General features: G+C 47.6%; 1 protein-coding gene and 1 long non-coding RNA gene across 4 annotated transcripts in view; one reads left to right on the plus strand and one right to left on the minus strand.

Annotated features, from left to right (window-relative positions):
• Positions 1-15,736, plus strand: part of NTN1 (netrin 1) — a 193,064-nt gene that overhangs the window by 74,229 nt on the left and 103,099 nt on the right. The gene's annotated exons all lie outside the window — the stretch shown is intronic.
• Positions 3,289-7,906, minus strand: LOC309618728. Its single transcript, XR_014238601.1, has 2 exons — positions 7,168-7,906; positions 3,289-3,570 (listed from the first exon to the last, which is right to left on the minus strand). It is a non-coding gene; the product is annotated as an uncharacterized lncRNA (long non-coding RNA).

Genomic DNA, 15,736 nt, shown 5'->3' on the forward strand with positions numbered 1-15,736 from the left:
CCCAAAGGTGGAGGGGAGTGGGTTGGAGAGAAGGAAAAAGGAAAGAATGAATGGTGAGCAGATGGGCCCTTGTGTTCTGATCAAAGCTTGCTAGTCTGGGGGTGGGGGAACTGAGAAATCTTCTAGGCCATTGTTTCCCAAAGCGTGGTCTCAGGCTGCAACAGCAGCACCTGGGAATTTGTTAGCAATGCAGAGTATTGGGCACCTTCTCAGACCCACTGAATCAGAACTTGCATTTTAACAAGATTCTCCAGGTGATTCATATGTGCCTTGAAGTTTGGGGGGAGCACTAACTGGGCCACATTTCCCGGCCCAGAGATGTGAGGTGGCTTGTCTGTGATCCCACTGGTGGTTAACCGCAGAAATGGGACTTTCCCCCTGCTGTTTAGATGAGATGGGGCAGTAGTATCTCACGTTTGGTGCTAAGGATTCCGCACCTGGATGAATTCATTTGCATTTTGTATCTTGGGGACAAAAGTTTTGAAGTTGGAGACCTGCCTCTGAGTTAACACACAGAGCTGAATACCCTAAGGGCTGGTTTTGGGCTTGGTTTTGATCCTTGATTTGCCATCCAGTCACTGACATTTCAAAACATACTTTGTTCTTTCATCATCATCATTACCAACACCACTACCATCATCACTGTCATCACTGCCATCATCATCATCACCATCACCATTACCATCACCATCACCATCACCACCACCAATCACCATCACCATCAGCATCAACATCATCACCATCACCATCATCATCACCATCACCATCATCATCACCATCACCATCAACATCAACATCAACATCATCACCACCACCACACTAACATCATCATCATCATCATCACCATCACCATCATCATCACTATCACCATCACTATCACCATCACCATCACCATCAGCATCAACATCATCACCATCACCATCATCATCACCATCACCATCATCATCACCATCACCATCAACATCAACATCAACATCATCACCACCACCACACTAACATCATCATCATCATCATCATCACAATCACCATCATCATCACTATCACCATCACCATCACCATCACCACCATCACCATCACCATCAGCATCAACATCATCACCATCACCATCACCATCACCATCACCATCACCACCATCACCATCACCATCAGCATCAACATCATCACCATCACCATCACCACCACCACCACTATCACCATCACCACCACCACCACCATCAGCAGCATCACCATCACCATCAGCATCAACATCATCACCATCACCATCACCACCACCACCACTATCACCATCACCACCACCATCATCACCATCACCATCACTGTCAGCATCAACATCATCACCATCACCATCACCACCACCACCACCATCACTATCATCATCATCATCATCACCACCACCACCACCACCATCATCATCTCATCACAGCACTGGCCCTTTATCAAGCACTTACTGGGATCCATGCCCTGCGCTTAACACGCAAGTTATCTCACCTGTCACACCAACCACGTACTAATCTCATTTACAACTGAGGAAACTGAGGCTCAGAAAGATATATACGTAATGTGCTCACAGTCACTTGTCTGTAAAATAGAAGAGATGGAATTTGGACTGGGGCCCATGTGACTCCAACATCACACTTATTTACAAACTCAGGAGGTTAGGTAAAACTGTAGTATGTTTTTGTATTTGTGACATACTCCAAATTCTATGATTCTGGGGCAGAAGTTATCCTGTAAGTGCCAAATTTGTTTTGTTATTATTACCATATTTTAAAGTGTATCAAGACATTTTATAATATAAACACAAATGTCTGTGTCGGTTTAAGTTTCCAAATGCATTTAAATTGTATTTTAATTACAGACTGAAATGGAAATTCTATATATCTCAGTTAGTTGAGAGAAATGAATCCTAAATGCTCAAATAAAATGTGATTTATGCTGTTGCCAGAAGAAATGGGTCTTCGTTCCAGATTATACATTTTAAGAGAAAGAGAAATTTGGGAGTCTGGGGGTGCGGGGAGCCCTGTGTGAACATGGAGATGTTGGATTAGATTTATGACCCGTTCAGCTGGACATCGATGCCCAGGGTATGACTGACTTCTCCCAACTTCTCCACAGGTTGGGCTGATTGGTTTATTGTATTTGTAGCCTATGGTGAGGTCAGTTGGCAAACTAAGTCCTTAGGCTTGATACAAAGAAACATTTGGTGAACTTGCATTGGGCAGGGTTCTTAGTTGCAAATAACAGAATCCACTGCTCACACACACACAAAGGGATTCATTAAAGAGTTTAGATAACTCTCAGAATTGTTGGGAGGGCTGAAGAAAAGATTCTAAGTGGACTTTCAGGAACAAAGACCCCAAATCTCTCCCAGAACAAGCCACCAGGGAGCCGCTGTCTCTGCCACAATCAGGAAGTTGCAGAACCAGGCAGTGGAGGCATTGCTGCAGCCCCAGAACCACACCTCCCCTGCACTGCCCACCCCGTGGAAGGATGCCCCCTGCCCTGGCTCTCTCCCTGCAGATTCATACGGGAGCCTAACTGGCAGAGCTTAAATCACACACAGGCCTAGCTGCAAGGGAGTCAGGGAAAGGTTTCTGTTCTCCAGCCCCTGGCTGCGGATCAGAAGATTTACAGCCACCACCTTGGTAGCTTGGCCTTGAAAGAAAGATAAACAGAAAGTGTCCAAGTCTGTCACTTTTTATATTAAATTTGAGAACTTAAGACATTATTCCGTAAACATAGCAAATAGACTGACCCACAGTGCCCAAGAGAGCAGGCCTAGGGTAGTATGGAAAGCATTCTCAGACCCATCTCCAAATCTCAACCATCCCTCTTTCAAGGCTCCGTGCCACCTCCTCCAGGAAGCCTTCCTCCCAAGGTGGAGGTCTCTGTCCTCTGCATTCTCAGAGCACTTTATCTGCCCACTCTCTAGGAAGTTATGATATTCTCCTTTATTTGATAGTTATGTGCTTCCAAGTTTTTTCTTCCATTTCTTTTTGACTTTATTTTTTAAATAAGAGAATATTGTGATACAGTACCGTTGAAGTACCTTTCATTCTCCTATTTAGTTCCATAAAACTCCATTCCTCCCAGAGACAAATTGTATAGTTGATTTGTCTTTCCATGTTTTTTCAACTTTTACTGCATATGAGTATCTACACAGAATACAGAGTGTTGTTTTATGAGTTAATGAGTTTATCTAAATGCTAGATGTATCATTTTATAACTTGCTGTGTTTTCAAGATGGATCCGTGTTGCTTCATTGGGCTCTACTTCATTTTTTAAAAAATTAATTAATTACTTAATTTATTTATTTTTGGCTGCGTTGGGTCTTCGTTGCTGCACGCAGGCTTTCTCTAGTTGCGGCGAGCGGGGGCTACTCTTCGTTGCGGTGTACAGGCTTCTCATTGCAGTGGCTTCTCTTGTTGCGGAGCACGGGCTCTAGGCACGCGGGCTTCAGTAGTTGTGGCTCGCGGGCTCTAGAGCGCAGGCTCAGTAGTTGTAGCACACGGGCTTAGTTGCTCTGCGACATGTGGGATCTTCCTGGACCAGGGCTCGAACCCGTGTCCCCTGCATTGGCAGGCGGATTCTTAACCACTGTGCCACCAGGGAAGTCCTACCTCATTCATTTTAAGGGTTATATGATATGACATTGTGTAAACAAGCTACAAGTCATTTATCCGTTTCCTATGGATGGCCATTTAGCCTTTCCCCCTGTTTTCTCTTATTATAAACATGGCTGCAATAAGCAGCTTTGTCTGTATTTCCTGGAGTCATGTGTGGGATTTTTCTAGGATGGACACCAAAACCCATAATTATTTGGCTCTTTCCAAAACTACTAGATGCTGGCCGATAGCTGTTCAAGATGATTGCACCGATTTCCACCAGCTCTACATGGAGGGTTTCATTTCTCCCTGCCATAGCTAACAGTTGGTATTGTCAGACTTGTATATTTTTGCCAGTCCAATGGGTGTATTGTTTAAATTTGCATTTACATTGTTCTTTAATTTGCATATGCCTGCTTATTAGTGAGGTTGAGCATCTTTTCATATTTTTTTTGGCTGTTCAGGTTTCCTTTTCTGTAACATGCATATTCATAGCTATTGTATGTATGTGTGTGATCTATTGGTTTGTCTTTTCTTATTTATTTGTTGAGTTCTTTATATATTCTGGATACCAAGCCTTTGTTATGTGTGCTGCCGTTGTTTTCCCCCAGTCTGTCGTGGTCCTTTTCTACTTCTGTCCTTTGTATCCTCTGATGTGGTTTTGCCACATGCAAACGCTTGAATGAGGGCAGACTGATGTTTCCCTACTGGATGCTGCCTGACTCAGAACCTCAGTGTCTATATCAGTGAGAAAACCTGAAATCCCTTTAGGAGCTGCCCCGTGAGGTGGGGAAAGCAGAATTCCTTTCCCTCCTTCCCACCCGATACAGCTTTCTCTGTCTAGGTGTATTCGTTTTCCAGGGCTGCCCTAACAAATTACCACAAACTGGGTGACTTAAAACAGCAGAAATTAATTTTCTCACAGTTCAGGAGGCCAGAAGTCTGAAATTAAGGTGTTGGCAGGGTTGGTTCCTTCTGGAGGCTCTGAGGGAGAATTCGGTTCCTGACTCTCCTAGCTTCTGGTGGCTGCTGGAGACCTTCGGTGTTCCTTGACTTGTAGCCACGTCATTCTGGTCTCTGCCCCTGTCTTCACATGGCCTTCTTTTCTGTGTGACTCTGTGTCTTCTCCTTTTCTGTTTCTTATAAGGACACCTGTCATTGGATTTAGGGCCCACCCTAAATCCAGGATGATTTCATATCAAGACCCTTAACTTTGTTACATCTGCAAAGACCCTGCTTCTAAATAAGGTTATATTCACAGGGACTGGGAATTAGGACATGAACATATCTTTGGGGGGCTATTCAACCCACTACATCTCAGAGAACAGCTAGGTTAAGAGGTTAAGATCAGGGTGTGTGTGTGTGTGTGTGTGTGTGCAAGAGGGTGCAGTGTTGGGAGGATATAGGGCAGGAAAAGTACATGCCCAGAGGAGCAGTATATTCTGTGAGGTGCCATTCCCCAGAGAGGAGTGGCTGTACATGTTGGACATCGTAGTTTATCACATTTTCTATCTGTTCAGAGTCCCAGAAAACAGGCAGTGGGTATAAAGGAGGATGCCCCCTGGCTGAACATCAAAACCTGGCCCACAACAGAGCTGAGCAGGTGGCCACACCCCTGCAAAAGTGGGCTGAGACGGGACCCAGCACGGGCTACTCTGACCATTAGCAGATATCGAACTTGTCCAGATCCTGCCCTTTTGAAGATCAAAGAAAACAAACAGGACCCATAGAAAATACAGAGCAGAACCAAGGAAAAAAAGAGTACCATTGATCGACCTTCGTTATTTGTGGATTCCTTATTACCTACTTGCTAAAATTTGTTTGTACCCCCAGAAACAGTCCTCACGGCCCTTTCACAGTCACCCTGGGATGAGCAGAGTGGGGAAGGCTCTGAGTCACCCCGAGGGCACATTCCCAGCTGAGGTTGCACAAGGCTACGCACGGCCTTCCTGTTTCAGCTCATGCTGTAAACAAGCGTCCTTCTTGCGGTCTACTTGGTGCCACATTTTTTGAATTTTTGTGCGTTTTGTTGACGATTTCACTGTTTAAAATGGCCCCCAAGTGTAGGGCTGAAGTGCTGTCTAGTGTCGTAAGTGCAAGATGAGCCTCACGGAGAAAATCTGTGTGTTGAATAAGCTTCCTTCAGGCATGAGTTATGGTGCTGTTGGCTGTGAGTTCCAGGCTAATGACTCAACTATATATTAAATAGGTGTCTTTAAACAGATACACACACGCAACAAGGTTCAGCATTGATGGATCTACGATAACGCTGCGGCCAGAGGCTCGTAGGAACGTAACGCTGTGTTTCCCTTAGGAGCAATGGTTCAGTGTTTGCACATTGAGTGTTCCCGCAACCTTACAAAGCGTGACCACCGTGAAGAAGAGAGTCAATTGTATCTGAAAGAGCCCACCTCTGAAAAGGATCAAACCACAGGATCCAGGAGCAAATGTCAGGAAGTTGGCACCCTCAAATGGCAAGAAGATACTCTCTGTGCAACCAAAGCCAACACTCCTCAGTCGGGGACAGTCTGAGATTAAAAGGCAGCAGGATAAGATGGACGTGGAGATGGAATATAGGGAACGATGACAAGAAAACTGAAATGTTCATTGAAGGATCCAAATCCGTTTAGCATGCAGTAAGGAGCAAAAAATGTGTCCAACAATAGATGAGTTAAAAAACTCTCCTATGGCTATAAAGTGAAATGTGTATGATTCAGCTATTAAGGTATTGTTGTATAATATTATACATAATATAATTAAATTACACTATATCATATTACTTATTGACTTAAAAGGAGTACAGGAAAAAGAGAGTATTTAAAATAGTATAAGCATATGATAATTTTTAATTTTTTAAAGATGTATATGTACTTATTTATGAAGGTCTGGGTGACTATATTAAGGTATATAGGGTAGGATAAAGGTTACTTTTAGTATATAACATGCATATGTTTCTGTAGTGTTTGATTTATTGCAAATAAATGTATTGGGTTAATTAACTTGGGTTAAAAAATTAAAGCTGGGAAGCACTTCCTCCTCTGTTATCTCTTGGTTCCCACTTGATTGGCAGTGTTTATCCCATGGCTGAACCATCTGTGTCTGTGCCCGTCTCCCTCTTTAGACAGTGAGCCACTTAAGGGGGCAGTCTTTGTATTTCTAGAAACGGACACACTGGGCAGCTAGTGTAGGATGCTCAGGACATTCTTCCTGGGGGAGGAGTCCCCCCCGCTCCCCCCGCCCCCCCCCCCCCCCCACCGCATCCTCCTGATGCTCCAGGCTGCCTCGGCCTCAACAGCCCTCCCTCCCTCCGCCAGCCTGAGCTTCTTCCACGTGGGAGCACCTGGGCGGGTCCAGTGAAAGTGGGAAGATGAAGAACTAATGCCTCGAGCTCATTCATTCTGGTGACCAGAAGTCGCGTAGAGGCTGCTTCAAGGCTTCTGAGAAAACCTTTGGAGTTTTGGGTGGAGCGTGGGAGTTGAGGGTAGTGTGGTGGGATTGTCCAAAGGTCCACCGTGTTGGTGTCGGCTCAGCCTGCCTCCCCAGGTACCGGCACCCTGCTCACCTGTCCCAGAGCTCCCGAGAGAAGGTCCTGACCTTCGGCAGAAGGTCATGCTGAAAGGGTGTCCTTGTCCACAGAGGTTCCTGGAGCTGGACAGATCCCGCTGAAATCTGGAGCAGGGTTTGATAAATGCTCTAAATGCTCCCACTCGTGTGTGCTGGAGTTCGGTTAAAAACCGTCTTCACAAACACAATCAGGAGGCCTCTGAGGGAAAGAAGGCAGGCGGGAGTGAGGTCTGCGTGCTGACTCATCTCCTCCCAGGGGTGGTGACACACGGCTCTGACATTTCCCGCGGCCGCAGCCCCCAGAGACAGCAGGCCTGGCTGTGCTGAGGCTCTGGACCCAGCAGCCTCTGATGGAGTGATGGAGGAGAGCCGGCGGGGCAAGTGGGGGCCAGGTACCCACTGGGTCCTAAGCCCTGGAGGGACCCCTCTCCTCCTCTCCCTGGACAGTGGGAGAATTTTCCTCTCGTAAACAAAACAAACAGGGGCTGATGGGTGGAGGCCCCAGGGACAGGCTGGGTGGCCCTTCCTTCAACCTCTGCATTTGTTTTTCCGGGGGGCAGATCGTGGAAGCTTCTCAGAGGCCTGGAAAGCCGCCTGTGGGTCTCATCATCTCATTTGGATCATCTTATTTGGTTAACCGAGCGCCATGGCCTCTTGGTGCTGGCGACGGCTCTGTTGTTTTTGGAGAAGAGGCTGTGAGCCTTTCAGACCCTTGTCCGCACAGGCAAGCGGCCCTGCAGAGCACAGAGCGAGGGGGCAGGTGCTCCCTGGTGAGGGCAGGCCGTGAGGTGTGGCGGGCAGGGCCCCTGCAGGGTCGGGAAGCATCCCTGAGTTGTGACCCACCTGCCCACCAACTAGCTGTGTGGCCTCTGTGGTCCTTCACTTCACTGGGCCTTGGCGGCCCCGCTTTTGCTCCATAAGGTCCAGCTGGATGGTCTCTGGCATCTCTGCTGGCTGTCTGCTTCCCTGAACCATTGCAGGGGCCGCTGGGATGGTGGGGGCTTCCTCCTGAGCCCCCCTCCTCCCCTGCCCCCCTTTCTCTAACCCATCTCTCCAACTTTCCCCTATTTTATTTCCGAAGCTGAAATCCCAGGCTGTTCTGTGGAGGCGAGGAAGACGGTGCCTGCCTCAGCTTGAAAACCGGGGCCAGGAAACGCTCCCCATCCATCACATTCTCCTTGTCACGTTAGAAGGTCCCAGAAGGTCAGCTTCCAATCTCCCCTCAGTACAGAGTCTTATTTGTATTGCCTGGGGGACTGCCTTTCACAGGGCTGGTGGAAAAATACCCCTTGTCCTCCCCAGAAAAGGTGTTAGAAATGTATTATTTTGAAGCTAGACAAGAAGTAGAAGCTGGGAGAACATTCCAATATATTAAAATACAAGTATGGGATATAAATATTTTTAAGTGTTGAGTGCATCCTATTTATTTATTGTTGATGGAGAATATCTTGTCTGCTTTCGGGAAGGATCTGTGGCCGAGGTACAGGGGGTGGCTTTTGATATGAAAGTGTGTTTTGTGGCTCCCTGAACGGGGTGTGGGAGAGAGGCTAGGGCGGCCCCCTCACTTGACAGAGGAGGGGCCTCGGTCCAGCCCAGCCGGGAGACACACTGGGGAAGCTGCAAGGCCTGAAAGGGTGCTTTTCGGAAAGTCTGGATCAGACATGATGTTATAGGAAAAAATGCAGCGTCTAAGGAAACAGCGCGTGAATAGAGAGAAAGCCGGGGGACAGGGCAGGGAGGCGGAGAGGACATAAAGCAGATTGTCATCGGGAGCCGAGGAAAGGCGCTGCCTGGAGGGGAGGTGGTAAAGGGCACTCTGCTCCCCGAGGGAAGGCCGGACGTCGGGGTAGAGCGGTTGCAGAATAGCTGGTGATGCCGGCAGTCAGGCTGCGCATTTCTGAAGCATGAGGACTGGCGGAGCCTCATCCAGAGCCACTGGCCTTTGGTCTGTGCCCAGAGGAGTGACCGTGGCCTTGGGAAGCCTCCCTGTGCAGGGCTCGTTGTTCCCCTTGACCCCCAAACCTTTGGGGTGGGGAACAGGGTCCACAGAAGGGAGCCATCTTGCCCAAGACCCCCTTTGGAAGGGACTGGGAGGGCTGGGCTCTGCCCCCCTTTGTCCCCTCCATGTTGCAACTGAAGAGGGGTAGGTGTCACATCTCAGGCTGCAAGCAGCTTCCAGCAGTTTCTCAGAGCGAGGATCATGGGTCATACCCCCGGCTCCAAATCCTGCCTCTGCCACTTGCCAAGTGACCAGGGTGGGTGGGCAGGTTAATCTTTGTGCCTCAGTTTCCTCACCTGTACAAGGGGGTTAATAATAGTGCCTCCTTCAAAAGGATGTGAGGATTAAGTTAATTCTTTTTAAAAACAGCTTTGCTGAGGCATAATTCACATACCGTAGAATGAACCCATTTGAAGTACATAGTTCAATGGCTTCTAGTATATTCAGAGTTGTGCAACCACTACGGTCAACTTTCGTCACCCCAGAAAGAAATACTGTACTCACCAGCTGTCACTCCTCTTTTTCTCCCATCCATCAACCCCCTTTCCCAGCCCTAGGTAACCACTAATCTACTTTCTGTCTATAGGTTTGCCTATTCTGGACAAATTTCATATGAATGGAATTATATACTATGTGGTCCTTTGTGACTGGCCTCTTTCATTTCCCATCCTGATTTCCAGGTTCATCCATATAGTAGCATGTATTAGAACTTCGTTCCTTCTTACGGCCAAGTGATATTCCATTGTATGGACATGCCCATATTTTATTTATCTGTTTATCAGTTGATGGATATTTGGGTTGTTTCCACTTTTTTGGCTGTTTATGAACATTTGCGAATAGATTTTTGTGTGGACATGTGTTTTCATTTCTCTGGGGTACATACCCAGGAGTGGAATTGCTGGGTCACATGATAACTCTATGTTTAACTTTTGAAGGAACTGCCAGACTGTTTTCCAAAGTGGCTGCACCATTTTACATGCCCACAAGGAGGAATGCAGGAGGCTTACCACTCTCTCCTTATCCTCGCCAGCGCTTGTTAATATTTGCCTCATCCGGGTGGCTAGGCAGTGGCATCTCATTGTGGATTGGGTTTGCATTTCCCTAATGGCCGGCGATGTTAAGCCTCTTTTCAGGGGCTTATTGGTCATTTGTACATTTTCTTTGGAGAAGGGTCTGTTCAGATCCTTTGCCCATTTTAATTGGTAAGTTAGTTCTTAGACGTGCTTGGAGGAAGCTTATGGAAGTTATTGTTAGGGAGAGTCCCCGGGGCTTGGCACGCCAGACTCCTCACCTACCTGTGAGCAGGATTTTGGGATGGAGGCGGGGTGGTGATGCTGCATAAATGGCCAGGTGTGCAATAGTGGGTGGCTTTCTGTTTTCTTCAAATATTCCCCCACTTGGGGAGAGGCTGGAACATTTGCAACTCGCCACGGGCCAAATACCCACCTGCCCCTTTCTAATTTGGTTTTCCTACATCCCTCTGGCAGGGCACCTGGCTGCCCACACTTGCTGCCTTTGACAGTGACTTCCTTGCTGCTCAGGTTTTGGATGCTGTTCATCCTCAAGCCCCCAAGAGGCTGCTGGTAGGGGTGTTGGCAGTGATGGGAGCCCCATCAAGATGCCCCGAGTCCTGCCCCATCCCCCTCCGTCACATCACGTTATCCCCGTGCTGTTGTGTACCAGCTGCTGGCTGCTCAGGTGGCCGCTGGGCTCTGTATAAGTTTTTTCCTTCTCCTTTTCTTCTTGCTTAAAAATACTCAGGTTTTTCCAGGAGTTGATCCATCCTTGGTGATGATTGAACTTGGGTTTGGTTTGACCTCAGCACGTCAAGTACATCCTCTGTGCCTTCCTGGAGACCTGTGTGAGCCTCAGGGGAGGAGCCCATCGGGGACCTTGAGGATTAAGCCCCCAGGCTATACGTCATCCCAGGTGGTGGGACCAGGAGGGAGGTCGGTCCTGTTTCAGTACAGGGCCACGTGGGGCTAGGGGAAATTAGGACACCAATGGTCCAGATGGACACATCGGGCAGAGAGCTGGATGTTGTAATTGAAATTCCCATGAGTGAACCAGGTCCCCACAGCCAGCTTGTTAATGACCCCACGGGTGATAAAACTCCTGTCTGCTCCTAAGGATGGTTCTCTCCTTCTTTTCCTGGAGGCCATGTATATTCAGACCCTAGTTCCCCATGGCTTTCACTGCTTTGCCCTTTGAAACTAGCATCTCCGCAGCCGCTCCCTGCCTGCGCTGTGCCGGGGAGAGCTAATTTTTCATCCCACAGTATGATATCTGGCAATTGTGCCTCATCCTATTTTTGGTTTCCTCCCCCATCTTCTCTGTTCATCCGTGCCTATTCCAAGCGTGCTTCCTCTGTGATTTCCCCCCGCTCCGTTCAGGCCCTCATTTTCTCTCTGGGACCTCTCGGCATGTTTATGATCATGATCATTCTGGCACCGGGATAATTTGTGCTCGCTCACGTGTGCTCTGCAGAGGCTCTGCCGCCTCCCCCCACTCCTTCTTGCGCCCGTGAGTCATTCAGCCAGCACCACCCCCCCGTCCCCTTATAGGAATGCGGTCTGCAGCATCCCACCCCTCTGGTCAGCCACACCAGGACCCAGCCCAGGGTTGGCAGTTCTGGTCAGGAACAGTTTTTCCCTGGACACTTCGGAACAGCTGCCTCTGCTTTCACAAAACATCCTCCCCTCCACCGCCCCAGGCTTTTCTTCTTCCCCACCCCGCCCCCCGTGATCACACCTACTTCCTCACACCAACCCTCCTGTGTGTGACCATTTCCAGACCTTTCGTGGTCTCAGTCACCACCCCTGACTCCTCCTAACGTGTCAGTGCCTCTCTTGATACGGCAGAGCTGGAATACGACCCCGTCAGGGTCAAGGGCGTGTTGTCTTTCTTGGTCAGCATGCGTTTGGGTTCCTAAGGAGTTTCAGAATTACATTCTTTCAGCAGCAACACTCACTCTCCCCACACCCCGAAATCCCCTCGAGTTTGGTTCATAACTAGCAAATGGTGACTTCGATGGGACAGTGGCTTTTATTTCCCAGTGAGCCTCCTGATCAGACTACGAGGATGCCGTGACCTTTGATGGAGAGCAGGCGCGAGGGTCCAGGGGGGCCTTACACACCAAGCAGCGGTCGGCTTGTCAGGGCGTAACCGCAGCCTCCCAATCTTGTGCTGTTGTTTCCGATTAAACTATTTGTTTTACTTATTCGTGTTACAAAGGCAATGCCTGTTCATGGTAGAAAACTTGGAAGACAGAGACTAGGAAAAGAAGAAGGACATGCAAGGAACAGTTAATCTCACCAGCCCCTAACACCCCAGAGCGTCTGTCACCTTGTAGACCTTTATCTATGCATGTATGTTTCTGTAGTACGCAGTCATACTGCTTTTTAGTTAATATGTTGTTGCTGTCTTTCTATGCTGTTGTGAATAGTCTTATACTCTGTAGTTTTGTGTGGCTGCATAGTATTGGTGTCTGTGGATGTACCACGACTTAATCAGGCATTAAAGGTGGACTTTGGGGCTGTTTTCAGCTTTTTTGCACTCTAAGCTTTACTGCGTTGATTATCCTTCTAAGTGGATCTTTGTGCCACTCTCAGTGTTCCCTTAGGATAAATTCCCGGGTGTGGAACTGCTGGGCCACAGTAAGTACATGTTGTATCACATGTTGTTTTAATACGTGCTGTGTCATAGATGTCCCCCAAATCATCCCAATTTACAGCGTGTGCAGTGCTTGTCCTTATTTCCTCGTATGTATTGGGCATCAATTACTCTAAAATATATTGGCCAACCTGGAAGGCGAAAAGTGGTATTTGATTGTTTTAATTTGTATGTCTTCAAAAACTTACAAGAAAGGCTGAACATTTTCCCTAAGTTTATACTTTGTGGATTACCTGTTGGGGCATTCATACATTTTTCAGTAAGAGTTCATCTTTTTCCTTAATGTACTCTTTATATGCGAAAGATTGTAACTTTTAGTCCATCTTTTGGCTTACAGATATTTCTCTCAGGTTGTTATTGATTTTATTGTTATTGAAATTTTAAAATTTGTGGTGCTTTTTGACATCAAGTTTAAAATTGTCATATAGTCAGATACATGTTTTGCAGTGTTTGCTTTTGGTGGCATCCTGTAGAACAGCGATCTTGACCCCAAGAGTATACAACTACTTACTTTTTCTTCCAGTAATTTTTGCAGCCTCATTTCTTACGTGTAAACTTAATCTGTCTGAGATACCCTGGTAGAAGGAAAGGGAGTAGAGTGTAGCTATTATACTTCCTGGATGGTCAACCAGTTGCCTCAACACCACTCACTACCTAATCTGTATTTTTTTAAATTAATTAATTTATTTAACTTATTTATTTAATTTATTTATTTTTGGCTGCGTTGGGTCTTCGTTGCTGCGTGTGGGCTTTCTCTAGTTGCGGCGAGGGAGGGCTACTCTTCGTTGCAGTGCGCGGGCTTCTCATTGCTGTGGCTTCTCTTGTTGCAGAGCACGGGCTCTAGGTGTGCGGACTTCAGTAGTTGTGGCACGTGGGCTCAGTAGTTGTGGCTCACGGGCTCTAGAGCGCAGCCTCAGTAGTTGTGGCGCAGGAGCTTAGTTGCTCTGTGGTATGTGGGATCTTCCTGGACCAGGGCTCGAACCCATGTCCCCTGCATTGGCAGGCGGATTCTTAACCACTGCGCCACCAAGGAAGCCCCCTAATCTGTCTTTTTTGTCTCAACTTTCTCCCCGTTTTTTGGATATAAACAGATCTTATTTTAGACTTTCTATTTGATTAGGTTTTTTTCTCTATTCTTATGCCAGTTCATTACCATTTTGACTCTTGGGGCTCACGATACACTTTAGGACTTCGGGAGGCTTGGTGATCTGTACACCAGCACCAAGAAGCAAAGGATTATTCATGTTGTTGTACCAAGTTTTTGAATACACTTACAATCACCAACCTTGCTGGTGAGAGTAAACGATCTGTAGTTTTTTAAAGCTAGTCTCCAGGGATCCTGAGTGCAGTGACTTTGTCTTTGGAGCCAGCGAGGGCTCGGATGTGTTGGCAGCGCTTGGTCCCCTGCCCCTCAGCCTCGCACAGTGCCTGATCCCCAGGAAAGGCAGGTCTGCATCACCCCGGGTCCCTCAGTTCCCACATCTCATAATCACATCCGTTTTTCTTAAAAATCAGCAGTCCCACTCTGCTGACTCATGTTCTCTGACTCTTAGATGCTTTTCTTCCATAATTGGGTGTGCCGGGCACCATCCTTGCTTTTTCCTTCCCGAGGTAGGGAATCCAGGGTGGAGATGTGGTGGAAGACACGGAGGTCCAGCGAGTGAAGGATGCCCCTTTCCCGCTCCCCTCCCTGGGCTGTTGCCCTGACAGTCGGCAGGACAGACCGTCCCCTGGTGCCCTCGTCCCAGCAGCCTCTCTCCGGATTCCACTTCCTGAGCTGCAGGGAGCTTGTGGGTGGAAGCCTGCTGGGTGGTTTGCCCAGACTCCCAAGAACTCCGTGGTCACACCTTGGGCAGGGCCTAACGTGGGCCTGGACCACGCTCAGACCACGCTCAGCCCTGCTTTCTTTTCCGACAGTGATGCTGACGATGACAGTGGCCTCGGTTGATGACCGGGCAGTAGCCGGGTGATGAAGAGGAAATCCTGCAGGGGCCTCCTGTTCACAGATCATAGTTTAATGACTGAGCCATTAAGGGCACCCTGTGCCCTTAACAGTGAGAGGCGTTGTGGGGAGTTAAAGAAGCCTGCTTCTGCAGCGCCTGGTCCCGCTAGCTACAACCAGACCCTGGGACCTGGCTGCTTCGGTGAGAACCCTGACTTTGCCTCTACTGTGATACTCAGACGAATGACTTCACTTTTCTGTGCCTCAGTTTCTTTATCTGTAAAATAGGGTTGTAAAACAGGGGTGACGTGAGGATTAAATGAGTTGGTCTATGTGGACGTTTTCCAGCACCTGGCACATGCTTCGTGTTTCCAGTTAGTATTATCGTGGTAGTTGTGTATGTGCCTGTCTTTCCTACGGTTCTAGCTACTGCAGGCTCTGTGAGAGCCTTTGTCCTTTATTTTTATTTTTTTGTGTTTTAAAAAACTTTATTGAAGTAGAGTTGATTTATAATGTCGTGTTAATTTCTGCTGTACAGCAAGGTGATTCACGTATATATATATACTTTTTCATATTCTTTTCCATTATGGTTTATCACAGAATACTGAGTATAGTTCCCTGTGCTACACAGTAGGACCTTGTTGTTTATCCATTTTATATATACTAGTTTGCATCTGCTCATCCCACACTCCCAATCCATCTCTCCCCCACCCGCCCCTCCCCCTTGGCAGCCACAAGTCTGTTCTCTATGTCTGTGAGTCTGTTTCGTAGATAAGTTCATTTGTGTCATATTTTAGATTCCACATATAAGTGATATCATATGGTATTTGTCTTTCTCTTTCTGACTTACTTTGCTTAATTGGATAATCCCTAGGTCCATCCGTGTTGCTGCAAATGCTATTATTCCTTTTATATGGCTGAGTAATATTCCACTGTATGTGTGTACCACATCTT

The sequence above is a fragment of the Balaenoptera borealis genome, assembly GCF_965194805.1.
Source record: "Balaenoptera borealis genome assembly, chromosome: 20".
NCBI classification, from domain to species: Eukaryota; Metazoa; Chordata; class Mammalia; order Artiodactyla; family Balaenopteridae; genus Balaenoptera; species Balaenoptera borealis.